Source organism: Macaca fascicularis, chromosome 9, assembly GCF_037993035.2.
Source record: "Macaca fascicularis isolate 582-1 chromosome 9, T2T-MFA8v1.1".
NCBI classification, from domain to species: Eukaryota; Metazoa; Chordata; class Mammalia; order Primates; family Cercopithecidae; genus Macaca; species Macaca fascicularis.
This window is the reverse complement of record NC_088383.1, coordinates 38017811-38036669: the sequence shown is the minus strand read 5'-3', so window position 1 is coordinate 38036669 and position 18859 is coordinate 38017811. Positions and strand designations below refer to the sequence as shown.

The 18859-nt window shown below is 36.6% G+C and overlaps 1 long non-coding RNA gene and 1 pseudogene across 1 annotated transcript in view; both read right to left on the bottom strand.

The window, feature by feature from the left end:
• Positions 1-403: 403 nt before the first annotated feature.
• LOC135964939 (uncharacterized) overlaps positions 404-18859 on the bottom strand; it is a 50971-nt gene continuing 32515 nt past the window's right edge. Inside the window, exons 4-5 of the long non-coding RNA XR_010577681.1 lie at positions 8956-9043; positions 404-656 (exon numbers count right to left, since the gene is read on the bottom strand). This is a non-coding gene — a long non-coding RNA (uncharacterized lncRNA). The remainder of the gene's footprint in view (positions 657-8955; positions 9044-18859) is intronic.
• Positions 12439-14639, bottom strand: LOC135964938 (transmembrane protein 161B pseudogene; annotated as a pseudogene).

Genomic DNA, 18859 nt, shown 5'->3' with positions numbered 1-18859 from the left:
TTACATCACAAAAAAACGAAAAAGTACCATAATTACTCAGCCTCTTTTGAGATAAAAGTGGGCCCAATTATATGTCAAGATCAATTATGAACTATACTGTAGAACATTGCTCTATAACCTCCTGATATCTATGAGTTTATAAGAAACACATTTTATAGTTAAAATTGTTATCTTTGTCCAAGAGCATAAGTTAGTAAAGAAACACATTCATCTTACTGCCAGAACCGATAACTGAGAGTGCTTTAGCATCTGTCTGCACCCTCAGAACAATTTTGCTCAGCTGTCACGATGGAACCAGGAAAAGCGTTAGGGTACTATTGACTTAAGAGCTTAATGGTATATTTTGAGGATTATACTTCCAGTAACATAATACTTGGACATGCACTAATAATATTGGCAACTATTTGTAAACTACATGTTTATATAATTTTATTAATACAATACACACATTATAAGCCACACACCAAAAGAGATAAAATAATTAGATAAAATAACATGAGAATTTGAATATTTTCTTCTTTTGCCTAGAATATATTCAGCTCACCCCATGTGTTTTATGGCCCTCTTTCTGCTAATAACAATAACACACTAAAAAATACTTGCTCTGAGTCATCAGATGGAGTCTTCCTTCAACAAGGCTCTTCAGGTCATTGGTACTGAGGCAGGACAGGAAAACAGCATGATATAATGGATTAGAATTGATAACTAACCCAAATGTCCATTAATAATAGATGGGATTGGGCCGGGCGCGGTGGCTCAAGCCTGTAATCCCAGCACTTTGGGAGGCCGAGGCGGGTGGATCACGAGGTCAGGAGATCGAGACTATCCTGGCTAACATGGTGAAACCCCGTCTCTACTAAAAAAAAAAAAATACAAAAAACTAGCCGGGCGTGGTGGCGGGCGCCTGTAGTCTCAGCTACTTGGGAGGCTGAGGCGGGAGAATGGCGTGAACCCGGGAGGCGGAGCTTGCAGTGAGCCGAGATCACGCCACTGCACTCCAGCCTGGGAGACACAGCGAGACTCCGTCTCAAAAAAAAAAAATAAAAATAAAATAATAATAATAATAATAATAATAGATGGGATAAAGACAATGTGGCACATATACACCATGGAATACTATGCAGCCATTAAAAAGGATGAGTTCATGTCCTTTGCAGGGACGTGAATGAAGCTGGAGAGTATCAGTCTCAGGAAAATATCACAAGGACAGAAAATCAAACACCACATGTTCTCACTCATAAGTGGGAGTTGAACAATGAGAACACATGGACACAGGGAGGGGAAACATTACACACTGGGGCCTATTGGGGGGTGAGGGCTGGGGGAGGAATAGCGTTAGGAGAAATAAGTAAGTGAATGACGAGCTGATGGATGCAGTAAACCAACGTGGCACATGTATACCTATGTAACAAACCTGCACATTGTGCACATGTACCCTAGAACTTAAATTATAATAATAATAGGCCTGGTGAGGTGGCTCACACCTGTAATCCCAGCACTTTTGAGGCGGCAGATCATGAGGTCAGGAAATCAAGACCATCCTGGCTAACACGGTGAAACCCCATCTCTACTAAAAATACAAAAAATTAGCCGGGCGTGGTGGCAGAAGCCTGTAGTCCCAGCTGCTGGAGAGGCTAAAGGACTTTATCCAAAATAGACAAAGAACTCTTAAAATTCAACAATAAGAAAGTAAACACTGTGATTTAAAAATGGGCAAAACACTTGGACAGGTACTACACCAAAGGAGATATAGAGATGGCAAGTGAGCAATTGAGAAGATGCTCCACATCATATCCCATTAAGTTATTGTAAATTAAAACAACAGTGAGATGCCATAACACACCTCTTAGAATCACCAAAATTCTAAACACTGGCAACATCAGGTGCCGGGGAGGATGTAGAATAACAGGAACTCTCATTCACTGCTGGTGGGAATGAAAATGGTACAGCTATTTTGAAAGATGATTTGCAGTTTCTTATAAAATTACACGCTCTTTCCATATGATACAGTAATCTCTTTAGCATGTACTTGAATGAGCTGAAAACTTATGTCCATACAAAAACTTGCACATTGATGATTACAGCAGCTTTTTAAAAGAATTACCAAATCTTAGAAGCAACTGAGATATCCTTCAGGAGGTAAGGGGATAAACACATTGTGGTACATCCAGATGATAGAATGTTATTCAGTGATGCAAAGATATTATCCATAAACAGGAAACTTAAATGCATAATACCAAGTGAAGGAAGCCAATCTGATAAGGCTACACACTGTATGATTCCAAGTATGACAACCTGGAAAAGGCAAAACTATGGAAGCAGTAAAAGAGTCAGTGATTGCCAGGGTTTAGTGAGGAAGGCGGCATGAATAGTCAGACCACAGGGGAGTTTTAGGGCGGTGGAACTGTTCTGTATGATTTTGTAATAGTAGGTACATATCGCTGCCCATTTATCAGAATCCATAGCATGTACAACACCAAGCGTGAACCCTAGTGTAAACCATGTGTAAACCATGGACTCTGGGTGATGATGATGTGTCAGTGTAGGTTCATCAGTTGTAACAAATGCACCATTCTGGTGGGGGATGTTGATAATGGAGGTTGGGCATGTTGGGGGAGGGGTAGAGGCTAGATGAGAATTCTCTGTACTTTCTTCTCAGTGTTGCTGTGGGACTAAAACTACTTTTTTAAAAAAATAAAATCCATATAGACAGGTCATGGTGGCTCACACCTGTAATCCCAGAACTTTGGGAGACTGAAGTGGGTGGATCTCTTGAGGCCAGGAGTTTGAGACCAGACAGGCAAAATTGGGAGACTCCGTCTCTACAAAAACAAAAATCTAGCTAGGCGTGGCAGAGTGCATGTGTAGTGCTAGCTATTCAGGAGGCTGAGGCGAGACGCCAGGAGTTTGAGACTGCAGTGAGCTATGATTGTGCCACTACACTCCAGCCTGGGCAACAGAGTGAGATCCTATTAGAAAGAAAGGAAGAAAAGGAGAGAAAGGAGGGAAGGAGGAGAAGGAGGGGCAGGAAGGAAGACAGGCAAGCAGGCAGGCAGGATCTGTATATAAAGAAGTAAATCAGATAACTCTTACTGGAAATCTAACAGAACAAATGTCTACCCAGATGTATATGTAAATGATCATAGCCACTTCATTCATCATAGCCCAAAATTAGGGGGAAAATTAATCTTTTGTCCTGATACCAGTTTGGTCAGGGAGACCCTAAACCCAGCGGCACTAGAGGAATTAAAGACACACACACAGAAATACAGAGGTGTGAAGTGGGAAGTCAGGGGTCTCACAGCCTTCAGAGCCAAGAGCCCCAAACAGAGATTTACTCATGTATTTATTAACAGCAAGCCAGTCATTAGCATTGTTTCTATAGATATTTGATTAACTAAAAGTATCCCTTATGGGGAATGAAGGGATGGGCCGAAATAAAGGGTTGGGTCTGGCTAGTTATCTGCAGCAGGAACATGCTCTTAAGGCACAGATTGCTCATGTTGTTGTTTGTAGTTTAAGAACACCTTTAAGCGGTTTTCCGCCCTGGGTGGGCCAGGTGTTCCTTACCTTCATTCCAGTAAACCCACAACTTTCCAGCATGGGCGTTATGGCCATCATGAACATATCACAGTGCTGCAGAGATTTTGTTTATGGACAGTTTGGGGGCCAGTTATATAATAATAGGCCTGGTGCAGTGGCTCACACCTGCAATCCCAGCAGTTTAGGAGGCTGAGGTGGGTGGATCATGAGGTCAGGAGATTGAGACCATCCCAGCTAACATGGTGAAACCCCATCTCTACTAAAAAAATGCAAAAAAAAAAAAAAATTAGCCAGGCATGGTGGTGGGCTCCTGTAGTCCCAGCTACTCAGGAGGCTGAGGCAGGAGAATGGCGTGAACCTGGGAGCCGAGATTGTGCCACTGTACTCCAGCCTGAGAGACAGAATGAGACTCCGTCTCAAAAAAAAAAAAAGAAAATCTTTTGTTAAGGAATTATTGTGTTCCTTTAAGGATGTCATATTTCCTTGCTTTCTTATGTTTCTTGTGTCTGTACATTGATTTCTATGCATCTGATGTAAAAGTCACTTTTTATTTTTGAATTTACTTTCTTTGAGGGTGAGGATTTTTTTCCTGAAGATGTGAGTAGAATGTTGGTTGGGTAGGGTTTATTGGCTTTGCATTCAATTGTGAAGTCTCTGTGTGATTTCTTTGGCTGTAAAATATCATTAGTGGTATCTATGGTTTCCTCAGTGCATTACAGTGGGGTTATTTCTAGGGGCTACAGTGAAGTTGTGCTGGTTACACTGAAATGCTGTATGGGCCCATCTCTAGGTTTCAGTGCTAGTGTTGGTGAACTAAGTTTATCTATCCTTTTGACCTAGAGTGACATATGCTGGCACCTGTGTTGGTGACTCCAGGCAGGCCACCAGCAGGGTAACTTACTCAGATGCCAGTTGTAATTGTAGCATACTGGGAGGGCGAATGGACTCTCAAACTTCTGGACAGTCATGGTGGCATGTGCAATGGAAAAATCAGTAGTGATGAAATGCTCTTCCAAGTCTCCAGTGCTCTTCTGAGTCCCAGCTGTGTTGGCAATGGTTGTAATGGGCTGTGTATGCCAGCATCTAGGCCAGTTGGTGGCACTTGCAGGTAAAAGCCAGCTGTGATGGAAGCAGTGTGTTGTTTATGCCCAACTTCAGTGACCCCAAAAGACACACTTTGTTGTCCCAGGTGGTGGATTAGGTTGGGGAATCTCCTTACAACCCTGGATCCTGCACTTTGTCCTAAGGAAGGGGTGATACTGGATGGAGCTGAATTGCACTCAAACTTCCCCAGTGATGAGTGCCTGCATAGAGGTAATTGGTAGGAGTGAGGCAATCCTCAGGGGGCTGGTGAAATGCTTGGGTGAGGGGCAACTGTCACTGCCCTGAGGTCCTGCCACAGGGAGGGTGGTGGTGGTCTCAGCACCCACAACTTTGACTGGTGGTTGGGCAAATTTATCCTTCTCATGCCCAGCCCCACTGGCGCTTGCTCCCTCCTCCCACCTGTCACAAACACCCTGGCTATTCTGTCAGACCTGAGAAATTTATGCTGTTCTTTAGTTCAACCCTGGGTCATAGGAACTCCTCCACAGCTCAAGACGAAGCCACTGTGACAACTGTCATCCTGCTCAAGTCCTGGGGATAATGCCCACTTTCAGTGCTGTTGGCTGCTGTCCATGTCATGCTTGCTTCTCAGTCTTGGTTGTGCTAGCCCACTCCCTGCTCATGCCCCAGTTCCATGCGCAGTAGCTTGAGTTTCCTTAATGACTAGGAATGACAACAACCCTGATGACTAGGACCATGAACACTCTGTTAGGAGCTAGGATTAAAAAGGTCATCTTGCTATAGCTTCTTAGGCTACAGGAAGTGTGTGGAACCAAGGGCATGTTCCCTCCCTTGAGTGGTTTCTTCTCAGTCACCTGACTGCTCCTTTTGCTAGATTCAGGGATTGGGAGGGTCAAAGTGCTCTCTCATGATCTAGATTTTATGATTCCCTAGTGAGAAAATGGACCAGAGAAATGCTGTTGCTTACTTTCTCCTATATTATAGAGTCACTCCTATTTTCCAGCCAGTCTTGGCCACACAGGTTGCCTGTTTTTCTTTTCCTTTCTAGTTTTTGTCATTTCCTGTCACTTTTCTGTTGATCTCTTGTGTTCTCTCTTGGACAACATGCTGAATATATGATTGTCTATATACTATTATGGTACTAAATGGATGCAGTTGGTTTGAAATGCTCCTAGTTAGCCATCTTAAAAAAAAAATTGTACCAATGTTAAATCATGCAACCTTGCTGAACTCATTTATTAGTTCTAGTGGGTTTTTCAAAATTTCTTAGAAATTTTTATTTGTATGATAACATCATATGTAAAGTTTCCAATCCCCAGGTGGAGTCCATTCTTGTCTTTTTTCTAAAATAACTTTCCCAAACCTAGGTTTTAACCATTACATGTGACATTAGCTGCACATTTTATAGATGCCTTTTAGCAGGTCTAGGAAGTTTTCTTGTATTTCTGGACTGCTTTGGGTTTTACTTTAAATAGATGTTGGTTTTGTTAAGTGTTCTTGTGTGTATCAAATTTTTTTTTTGTATTTGTTTTATTTTTATCCTGTGTTACACTGACTAATTTTTGGATGTTTAGCCTAATTTGCATTTTTGAGATAACTCCTTTTGGTGATAGTTAAACTATTAAAATTATCGAATCAACAGTGATACTATTTACATAGAGGTAGGTTTTTTTGTTTTTTTTTTTTTTTTTTGAGACGGAGTCTGGCTCTGTTGCCCAGGCTGGACTGCAGTGGCCGGATCTCAGCTCACTGCAAGCTCCGCCTCCCGGGTTTATGCCATTCTCTTACCTCAGCCTCCCGAGTAGCTGGGACTACAGGCGCCCGTCACCTCACCTGGCTAGTTTTTTTTTTTTTGTACTTTTTAGTGGTGATGGGGTTTCACTGTGTTCGCCAGGATGGTCTCGATCTCCTGACCTCGTGATCCGCCCATCTCGGCCTCCCAAAGTGCTGGGATTACAGGCTTGAGCCACCGCGCCCGGCTGAGTAGGTTTTCCTTACGCATTTTTTTTTATACTTTTTATATCTGTGGGATGAGTGTGATATTTTTTATTTTATAGTATAAACTCAGTGGTGGTGTAGGTCCCAGATCTCCTGGGAAGGAGGAAGAAACCTTAATCTTCTCTACCTAAGTGGGTAAGTCATTCTCTATGTCTCAAGTCATAGTTGTTTCTGGAGCTCTGGGCATGGGAGAATACATAGTGATCTTTGGACAGGAAATGGCTAGCCCTCAACTGAAGCCAACATTGCTGAAGGTGAAAAATCTTAAGGTTAACAGTAGAAACCATGCGGTTGCCAGGTTTTCAGGAAAACAAAGAGGAGATTAAATGTGTGGGTGACATGGGAGGGGTGAGTTAGTATGGGTTGGGAAAGGCAGACACAACTTTATTTCCCTGAGCAGTTTCCATTGTAATCAAATGGAAAATTTTTAAAAGTGATTTGAAAAGATCAAGGAATTATAAACTAAACAAGCATATTTGGAAAGGAGCCAAAGATAAATTGAAAAAAAATGAATAAGTTTAATACACAATATTTGGGTTAAATATCAAGTTAGACTCACATGATAAAAAGATTAGTAAACTAAAATATTGAGCAGAATGAATATCACCAAATAAAGACAAAGTATAAAAATATAAATATAATTATAGGAAGATTATGAGAAGGAAAATACATTTAAATTATCCAATAGAATATATAAAACTATAGAATATATAAATAGAATGTATAAACATTTCCACCAACAATAAATGAAAGCTCTTGTTACTCTACATCCTTGCTAGGGTTAGTGTAGTCAGTGTTTTAGATTTTAGCCATTCTAATATGGGTGTAGCAGTATGTCATTGTTATTTTAAATTTCTATTTCCTAATGACACATGATGCTGAACATCTTAACATATGCTTATTTGCCATACTTTCATGCTCTTTAGTGAAGCCTTACAACTTTTACATTTGTATTTGTTTGAATCCTTTGCCATTTTATAATTGGGTTGTTTATTTTTTTATTCTTGAGTTTTAAGTGTTTTTTATTGTTTATTTTTTGAGACAGAGTCTCGCTCTGCCGCCCAGGCTGGATTGCAGTGGCACAATCTTGGCTCACCGCAAGCTCCCTCTCCTGGGTTCACGCCATGTCCTGCCTCAGCCTCCCGAGTAGCTGGGACTACATGCACCCGCCACCACGCCACCTGGCTAATTTTTTTCTTTTTTGTATTTTTAGTAGAGACAAGGTTTCACCGGGTTAGCCATTTTTAGTAGAGACAGGGTTTCACCATGTTAGTTAGGAGATAGTCTCCATCTCCTGACCTCGTGATCCACCTGCCTCGGCCTCACAAGATGGTGGGATTACAGGTGTGAGCCACTGCACCTGGCCGGGTTGTTTATTTTTCATTCTTGAGTTTTGAGTGTTTTTTATTTTTTGCATATTTGGATACCAGTCTCTTATCAGTTATGTGTTTTTCAATTATTTTCTCCCATTCTGTGCCTTTTCTTTTTATTCTTTTATCAGTATCTTTTGCAGTACAGAAATATTATTCTGTACTGACATATATGGCCAATCCACACTCAAGGGGAAGAGAATTATAATCCATCTCATATTGAGAGAAATATAAAGGAGTTTGTGGCTCTATTTTAATGTTTTGATTGATGTATAATTTCCATACAATAAACTGCACCTGTTTATAGTGTAAAATTTGGCTAAGTTTTGACACATGTATACCCATGAAACCCTCACCATTATCATGATAACAAACGTATTCATCAACCCCTAAAAAATACAAAACATTAAGTTTAAAGAAGCTCAGTGAGATGCAAGGGAAATCTGAAAACCAATAAAAGAAAGTCAGAAAATCAATTCAAGGTACAAATGAGAAAGGAAATAGGTATCTTAGAAAAGAAAATAAAAACCAGAAATTCTGAAGGAAAAAAAAAATTATTGGAGGAAACCCAAAACACATTTAAAACGTTAAAAAATAGGTTATACCAAGGAAAAGAAAAAAAATTCTATGACTTGAAGATAGGTCTTTTAAAATAATCAAGACAAAATTTTGCAAAATGAATTTTTAAAATAAGTGAAACTCTTTGAGACATTTGGGACTACATAGGGCAAACCAATTTATGAATTGTATTATCAAGGTTAGGAGAATTCAAAAGGCCTAGAGAACCTATTTAATGAAATAATAGATAAAATCTTTCCACATTTAGCAAGAGATTTAGACATTCAGATATGGAAGGCTCAGTGATCCCTAACAAATGCAGTGCAAAAAGGACTTCACCACTGCACATTAAAATCCGACTGTCTCAAATCGGTGTAAATGCACAGATTCTAAAATCAGAAAGAAAAGTGCATCTATTCACCTATGAAGGAGACCCCATCAGACTAACAGTGGGTTTCTCAGGAGAAACCATAAAGGCCAGAAAACAGTGGGATGGCATTTTCAAAATGCTCTAAGAAAAAATAAAGTCAGCTAAGAATTCTACATTCAGCAGGGCTGAACTTTATAAATAAAGTATAAATCAATCTTTTCCAGACAAGTAAATGCTGAAGAAATGTGTCACCACTAGACTGGCCCTACAAAAAATGCTCAACTGATTCCTAAACGTGGAAGTAAAAAGACAATATTTACAACCAGGAAAACACATGAAAGTATAAAACTCACTGGTAAAGCAATCACACGAAGGAGGAAGAGAAACAAATCATAGGACTCTACTACAGGACTCCACCAAACAACGACAGTCAAAGAAAATGAAAAATTCAAATAATTTATAAATTAACTAGAAAACAACAACATGACAGGAACAAAACCACAGATATCAATGTAAACCTTGATTGTAAATGGATTAAATATTCATTTAAAAATATATAGATTGGCTGAATACATTTAGAAACATTTTTGAGCTATATGCTGCTTCCAAGAAACTCATGTTACCTGTAAAGGCATGGAAAAAGATATTCCATGTAAATGAAAACTAAAAGCAAAAACGAGAAGCTACACTTATATCAGATAAGTCATACCTTAAGTCAAAAACAGTTAAGAAAATGCAAAAGGATTATTATATAATAATAAAGGGGTCAATTCATTAAGAACATGCATATTATAAATATATATTTACAAAATGCTGGATTACCCACATTTATAAAACCAATATTTAGTCATAAACAGAGAGATAGGGAGCAATACAATAATACTTGGGAAATTCAACACACCATTCAGAGCATTAGGCAAATTATCTAGACAGAAAAGAAACAAACATTGGACTAAAATTGGACTTTAGACCAAATGACTTAACAGATATTTACAGAACATTCTACTCAACAACTGCAGAATATACATTCTTCTCATCAGTACATGGATTATTGTCCAAAATAGACCATATTTTAGGCCACAAAATAAGTCTCAACAAATTTTAAAATACCAAAATCAGATTAAGTATCTTCTCTGACCACAGTGGAGCAAAACTAGAAATCAATACCAAGAGAAATTCTGGAAACTATACAAATAAATGAAATTTAAACAACATGAATGACCATGAAGTCAACAAAGAAATTAAGATGAAAATTATTTATAAAATGAATTCTAAACTTGGAAGCAAAAGGATAACCTTCATGAAAACACATAAAAGTAAAAAACCCATTGGTAAAGCAAATACACAAAAAAGGAAGAACAAGGACTCATGGCACCACTATAAAAAACTAACAAAGAGCAATGACAAAGTCAGATAAATAGTAAGGAACAAAGAATATATAAAACAGTTAAGACAATAACAGAAACACTACCTTAGATATCAAAGACAACCTTGAATGTAAATGTATTGTATTATTCACTTAAGATAATAGACTGTGTGAATGAACTTAGAAAACATGGTCTGACTATAGGCTGCCTACAAGAAATGCACCTTACCTATTAAGACAAATATAGACAAGAAAATAAAAGCATGAAAAAAGATATTTCATGCAACAAGAAACCAAAAGTAAGCAGAAATGTCTATACTTATACCACACAACCCAGAATTTAAGTTAGAATATAAAAATTCTGAGTATATATATTCACCAAACACTGGAGTACCCAGATTCATAAAGCAAATATTACTACATCTAAAGAGAGGAATAGACTGCAATACAATAACTGTGGGAAACTTTAACACCCCACCTCAGAATGAAAAAGATTATTAAAACAGTAAATCAAAAAACAAACATTGGATTTAAACTGGAATTTAGGCCAAATGATTTTCATAGATATTTACAAAACATTTTATCCAACAAAGGCAGAATAAGCATTCTTTTTATTAGCATATTCTCCATAACAGACTACAAATCTCAACATCTGAAAAACAATAGGCTGGCCCAGCATGGTGGCTCAAGCCTGTAATCCGAGCACTTTGGGAGGCTGAGGTGGGCAGATCATGAGGTCAGGAGATCGAGACTGTCCTGGCTAACACAGTGAAACCACATCTCTACTAAAAGTACAAAAAATTAGCTGGGTGTGGTGGCCAGCACCTGTAGTCCCAGCTACTCAGGAGGATGAGGCAGGAGAACTGGTATGAACCCGGGTGGCGGAGCTTGCAATGAGTTGAGATCATGCCACTGCACTCCAGCCTGGGCGACAGTGCAAGACTCTGTCTCAAAAATAAATAAATAAATAAATAAATAAAAATAAAACACAATAGGATATACATGACAACACATTGAAAAAATATGTATTGCAAATAACTCAAACCACCATAAAATACAAGTAAAAATCTACACCAAGAAGATCTTTGGAAATTATATCAATACATGAAAATTAAATAACATAATCCCAAATGACCACTGAATCAATTAATAGTTAAGATGGACATTTTTTTGAACTTTAAAAATGTATTTTAATCTCATTCCAAAAGGAAATAAAATTTCTAGATACAAATCATCTCATTCAAATCACTTTTTAACATACATTCTGCAACTTAAAATATTATAAGGAATCAATATTCCCATCTTTTATAATCTCAATATATTATATATTTAATATATAATAAATGTACAATACATACAGGTAGTCAGCAGGTTTACAAAGTAATTTCTTTAAAGTCTGATCAGTTTGATAAATACTTTTAGACTATTAAAAGGAACTATTTAGGATCATAGAATAAAATAAAATATGGCAGGTCCAAGCCTAATGGCAAGATTACAAATGTTCATATGGCCAATCATTTTAAAAGAACCCTCTAGTTGGGTAGAATATGTTTTAAAACAATACTCTTCCTATTCTCAAGCTGAAGTAGTTGTAGATATTAACCATATTCACCTCCATTAAATTTAAAATAACTATGCAGTTTTCTTTACTGTAATATACAGTAGCTATCTCTTCCTTTCTGTTGGATTTTATCATTTCAGGAGTAACTAATACATTACCAACAGAAGAGACTTTAGCCCCTTTCCCTCCCCTAAAGCATGGCTCAGTTTGAAGGTTGTTCTATAGACAGCCACTATAACTACCAACAGTACCATAATACCGTTAAAAGCAATCAATAACTAGAGTCATTTGAGATGTTTCAAAGACTGCTGGAGGTTTCTGTCAACCAAGGTAATCAGAAATATTACCCTTGTAGATAGCCCTCTCATACCAGTAAATACAGAGAGTTAAAATTCCAATGCCACAGCGTAACAGTTAACAATCTATTTTGTAATTTTAAATATTATAACATTAATTCACCCTGAGAATACAAAGGAAACATTTAATACAAGATATTCTGATTTTTTTCCCATTGTATTTACTTTCTTCTGGTTTTCATCAGCCCTTTAAGGACACAAATATTTGAATTTAAAGTGTGATTTTGATATGTTTTTTTGTTAACTGAGATTCATGCCACAGTCAGATATTGGTGAAAAAAAGCCCAAAAAAGGCTTGTAGAAAAGAGGCAAGCAGCAATCCACCAGGTTAGAAAAGACAGAAGTCCTCAAAAAAGAAGAGGAGTAAAACTATTTTTAAGCTGCTCAGTGTCACTGTTATTTGTGTAACAGTAACCTTCATCTTCCCTTCAGCTGACGGTAATTCAGAGTAAACAAAATTGTAGAGCAGACTATTATCCACTGGTAAGGTAGAGATAGATTCTGGATAAATACCCCAGGAATGATTGCCTAGTGTTTTCAAAAGCAGAGTGGTGTGAAACAGCATTACCAGAGGCACCACATACTGCAGTGCAATGACACAAAGATAATAAAAGACTCAAGCCACCATTTTCTGTAGCTCAACTGTACTTATTCACCCTGCTTCTTTCTTCATCTGATCCACACATTTTTGGGCTAAATTTAAATAAGCTTGCAGGTGACTACACATCATGGCCAACCACAAAGCACACAGCAGGATTATTAACCAGAGTCGCGGAGTATCGAATGTGGCTTCTGGCATTAAAGGGATACTTTCTTCACCCAAGGTTGGGTTCTTAATGTAGTCTTTGGTGACTGGTTTTACCCAGAGCAAAACCATAAATAAATGTGCCAAGAAGCTGATATGAAGTAACGTTTGTGTAATTTTTTCTGTTGTCAAATTCAGGGCATCCAGAAGCATTTGAGCCAGTCGTAATCCAGGAAATGTCAAGAAAGCCCCAAAGAGTGAACAGAAAATAGCCAGGAAAAATTTGAAAGTAAGTTTTGAAACAGGACTCTGAGATTCTAAACCTTGCTTTTCAAGAAACTGCATCACACTATCTGAAAAATTTGTAAATCCTGTTTCAAGTCCAAATTCCAGATAATTTTCTGTTACAATCAACACTACCATTGCTTTGTCAAGGAAAAAAAATCCAAAGGTGACACAAATAGATTTTTCACCACCATATTCTACTTTAATATATTGTGTAGTTAACGAAAATAGAACTTTGATTGCAAAAGACAAAACAAACCGGCACCAAACTAAGCTGATACTCATTTCCTGTGTAAGCTTCATAAACTTGTAATAGACTTCAGTTACTAGATACACAACTGTAGCAGCCACTGTGAAATCCACCAGTCACTGGTATTCTGGAAAATAATGCAATACTAAAGTATTGACTTCTGTATCTGACTTTGTTTCTAGATGAAGGTCAATATCCTGTGGAATGGTTAATGACTTACTTTCAATGTGACCATTATATTTCCTACCTTTTTTGCTTTTCCCTTTTTGCTGATTGCCCGCAAGAATTCCACTGAGCAAGAGAATAGCAAGGTACAATCTTCTGCATGACACTGGCCATCACCATGGTAACAACAGCTGTATATCTATCACACACTATGAGTGAGAACATGCAGTGTTTGGTTTTCAAGATGGATATGTTTTTAACTATTGAAAGAAGTGAAAATGAAAACACGACATATCAAAATCTATACTATACAGCAAACACATTAAGAACAGGTAGGCAATAGCAATAAACATCTACACCAGAAAGCAGAAAGATTTCATATAAACAATCTAACAATGCACCTCAAGGAAGTGAAAAAGCAAGGACACAGCAAACCCAAAATTTGCAGGATGAAAGAAATAATAAAGATTGGAGAAAAACTAAAGAGAGACTAAGGAAAGAAATACAAAGGTCAATGAAGCGATATGTTATTCAAAAATATAACCAATATTGATAAACTGCTAGCTTGACTAACCAAGAAAAGAGATAAGAAACAAATCAGCAAAATAAAAGAACAGACATTACAATTGATATCACAGAAATACCAAAGATAATTAGAGAATATTATAAATGCTAACAAACAGGAAAATATAGAGGAAATGATTGAATTTCTATAAACACATAACCTATCCAGACTGAATCAGAAGTAGAAAAACTGAAGTGATCAATGAATAATGAGACTGAGTCAGTAAAAAAATGTCTCCCAACAAAAAAAGAGACAAAATCAGGTCGAATAACTGCTGAATTATTCCAAATGTATAAAAAATGAATGAACACCAATCCTCCTCAAACTATTTCAAAAACACATAAGAGAAAGGAATGCTTCCAAACTTATTTTGTGAGGACACAATACCAAACAAGACAAGGATCCACCACCAACAACACAAAACTATGGGCCAATATCTGTAATAAACATAGATGCAACAATCTTTAATAAAACGTTAGCAAACCAAATGCTACAGCACATCAAAAGGTAATGCACCATGATCAAGTGAAATTTATACCAAAATTCAAGGATGCTTGCATACACATCAATACACTGAATACGTTGCCTCAGTAGAATGAAGGACAAAACCCATATACCTAGGTCAATAGATGTAGAAAAAGTAATTGATAAAATTTAACATCTGTTCATATTAAAAACTCTCAACAAACTAGACATAGAAAGATCATTCTGTAAAGTAGTAAAGGTCATATGTGACAAACCCAAAGCTAACAATATACTGAACAGACAAAAGCTGAAAGCTTTTTCTCTAAGACACCGAACAAAACAAGAACATTCACTTTCACAAATCTTATTGAACATGAAAGTCCTAATCAGTAATCTGGCAAGAGAAAAAAACAAAAAAAACAAAAACAGACATCCAAATTGACTTGCAAAAGGAAGGTAAATTGTCCACTTTGCAGATGACATAATTTTTTATATAGAAAAACCTAAAAAAGACTCCAATAAAAGACAGTAAGAACTCACAAACAAGGCCAGGTGCTGTGGTTCATGCCTGAATTCCTAGCACTTTGGGAGGCCAAGGCAGGTGACTCTCCTGAGGCCAAGAGTTCAAGAACAGCCTGGCCAACATGGTGAGACCCTGTATCTACTAAAAGTGAAAAAACTAGCCCGTGGTGGCATGCACCTGTAGTCCCAGCTAGTCTGGAGACTGAGGCAGGAGAATCACTTGAACCCAGAAGGCAGAGGTTGCAGTGAGCTGAGATCATGCCATTGCACTCCAGCCTGGCTGAAAGAGCAAAACTCCATCGAAAAAAAATAATTAACACACAAAAATCAGTAGTTTTTTAACACATTGACAATAAAATAGTCAAAAAATGAAGCTAGAAGGCAATCCTGTTTACAATAGCTATATAAATTACCAACAAGTAAATTTAACCAAGACATGAAAAATGTTTGTGAAGATAACTACAGAACACTGATGAAAGAAATTGAAGAGGACACAAACAAATTTAAAGAAATCTCATGCTCATGGATAGAAAAAATTACTATCATTAAAATGACTACATCATCCAAAGAAATCTAGAGTCAATGCAATTGCTACCAAAATAACATCATTTTTATAGAAATAAAAAAAACCATAAATCTATCATTTGTATGAAACCTAGAAAGAACTACAATAGCCAAATTAATCCTGAGCAAAACCAATGGAAGAAAATAGAGAACCCAGCAATACACTTCTGTTTGTATAGCCAATTGATTTTCTACAAAGGTAGCTAGAATGTACACTGGGGAAAGAATACCTTCTTCAATAAATGGTGTTGGGAAAATTGAATATCCATATGCAACAGATTGAAACTGTATCTCTCACAATACACAAAAGTCAACCCAAGATGGATTAATGACTTAAACATAAGACCTGAAAGTATAAAACTACAAGAAGAAAACATTATAAAAATCAGAACACTGGTCCAGGCAAAGATTTTTTGGTTAAGACCTCAAAACCACAGTCAACTAAAAGCAAAATTAAAAAATTGAAACTATCATAAATGAAAAAGCTTCTGCACTGCAAAAGAAATAATCAAAACACCAAAGAGACAAACTGTTGCATAGAATATACTGAGAAGTGTTCAACTGACAACCAATATTTAGAATATATAAGAAACTCAAGCAACTCAAGAATAATATTAAAAAGACTCATTAAAAAAGTAGTCAAAGGACATGAATGGATATATCTCAAGTGATGACACATTAATGAAAAACAGGTCCATGAAAAAATGCTGAACATTCTCTGGGAAATGCAAATCAGAAGCACAATGAGGCATCATCTTACCTCAGTTAGAATGGCTATGATTAAAAAGACAAAAAATAAAAGACACGGTTGAAAATATGATAAAAATTAATGTTTATATGCTGTTGGTGGGAATGTAAATTACTACAACCAGTATAGAAAACAGTATAGATATTTCTCCAAAAAGTAAAAATAGAACTTCCAGATGATTCAGGACCCCACTATTGGGTATTTACTCAAAGGAAACTAAATCAGTATATCAAAGGGATACATGCACTCACATGTGTATCACAGCATTATTCACAATCAAAAAGACACAAAATCAACCAATGTTTCTTCAATGAGCCAATGGATACAGAAGATGTAGTACGCACTCACACACACAATGGAATATCAGCTATAACAAAGAATAAAATTAAGTCATTTGCAACTGGAGGTGACTACATTGAGTGAAATAAGCCAGGCACAGGATTCAAATACCACATGTCCTCAACTCATACATAAGAGCTAAAAACTTGGTCCCACAGAGATAGAGAATAGACTGATAGATACCAGAGGCTGGGAAGTGTGGAAGGGTGGGAGAGGAAAATGAACAGAGACTAGCAAATGGGAAAAACACACTTACATAGAAAAAAGTAAGTTTTAATGTCCAGTGGAAGGCTAGTGTGACTTGTGTTAACAATATATTTTATATTACAAAGTAGCTAAAAGAGAGGTATGGAAATGTTCTCATCACATAGAAATTATGTATATTCAAAATGATATCCTATATACCTTGACTTGATCATTACACATTCTCTGCATGTAATAAATACTCACATGTATCCCATACATATGTAAAACATTATGTGTCAATAAAAGAAAAACAAAAAATACAAAGTTTAAATCTAAGCAACTTTAAAATAAATAGACAAAAATATCCCATAACAAACATTTTTATGTTGTTAATTTGCTTTAATGCCCCATTCCCTGTGGCAGCTAGTGAATAAACACAAGATTCCAACCTTTGTCATTGACTTTTTCTTTCTAGACCGTGGGATACATTTCCATATGATGGATGCATTCATTACCAAGAAAGAGCAAAAGAAAATTGAAGTTTCTTGAGACTCAGTCATCTCAATAGAATACAGGTGTTTCTAAGTCTCCTCAGGGTAGCATTAACTATTTTTTATGTAGCTCTATATCTACATGAGGATGAAAAATTTTACTCATTATGTGTTGCTTCTTTGGATATGTTCTATAAAATAACAAATACTCATTATTAAACATTTGAAATACATGGAAAATCATCCACAAATATTGTTGATATATTGGTATATTTCCATTCCTTTTATATTTATTTAAATATTTTTATTTTTACTTCAATGATTTTTGGGGTACAGGTGGTTTTTGGTTCATGGGTAAGTTTTTAATTTCTTAGATTTTTGTGCACGCATCACCTGAACAGTGTACACTGTACCCAATATGTTTTTTAAATTATCACCCCCTCCCAACCTTCTGTCTTGAGTTAAAATTAGTGATGTTTAGTATTTTTCGTATGTTTTTGACTGTGTATCATTTTTTGATAATTGTCTATTCATGAACTTTGCATGCTTTCTGATGGAATTATTCACTTTTTCTTGCTGATTTGAGTTCCTTGTAGATTCTAGATATTAGAATAATATAAGTCCCTTATGTTAATGTTATTCTTATGCATTTGCATTCTCATAGCTTAGCTCCCCCTTATAAGCGAAAACATACAATATTTGTTTTTTTATTATTGAGTTTCTTCACTTAGAATAATTTCCTCTAACTCCATTTAAGTTGCTGCAAAGGACATCATTTTGCTCCATTTTAAGAGGGAGTCATATTTCATGGTGCATATATATCACATTTTCTTTATCCGCTCCTTGGATGATGGGCACTTAGGTTAATTCTGTATCTTTGTAATTGTGAATTGTGCTGCTATAAACATACTTGTTCATATGTCTTTTTCATATAACGACTTTTTTTTTAAGACTTATATTTTAAGGGGGGTGGGGTGGTAGATACCCAGAAGTATGATTGCTAAATTGAATGGTAGTTCTACTTTTAGTTCTTTAAGGAATACCCATACTGCTTTCCATAGTGGTTGTACTAACTTACATTCTCACCAGCAGTGCAAAAGTGTTCCATTTTTATCACATCTATGCCAATATCTTTTTTTTTTGACTTTTTAATTATACCCATTTATGCAGGAGTAAGGGGGTATCTCACTGTAGTTCTAATTTGCATTTCTCTGATAATTAGTGATGTTCAGCATTTTTTCATGTTTGTTGGCTGTTTGTATATTTTCTTTAAAAAATTTTCTATTCGTGTCCTTTGCCCATATTTGATGGGATTATTTGTTTTTCTCTGGCCAATTTGCCTGAGTT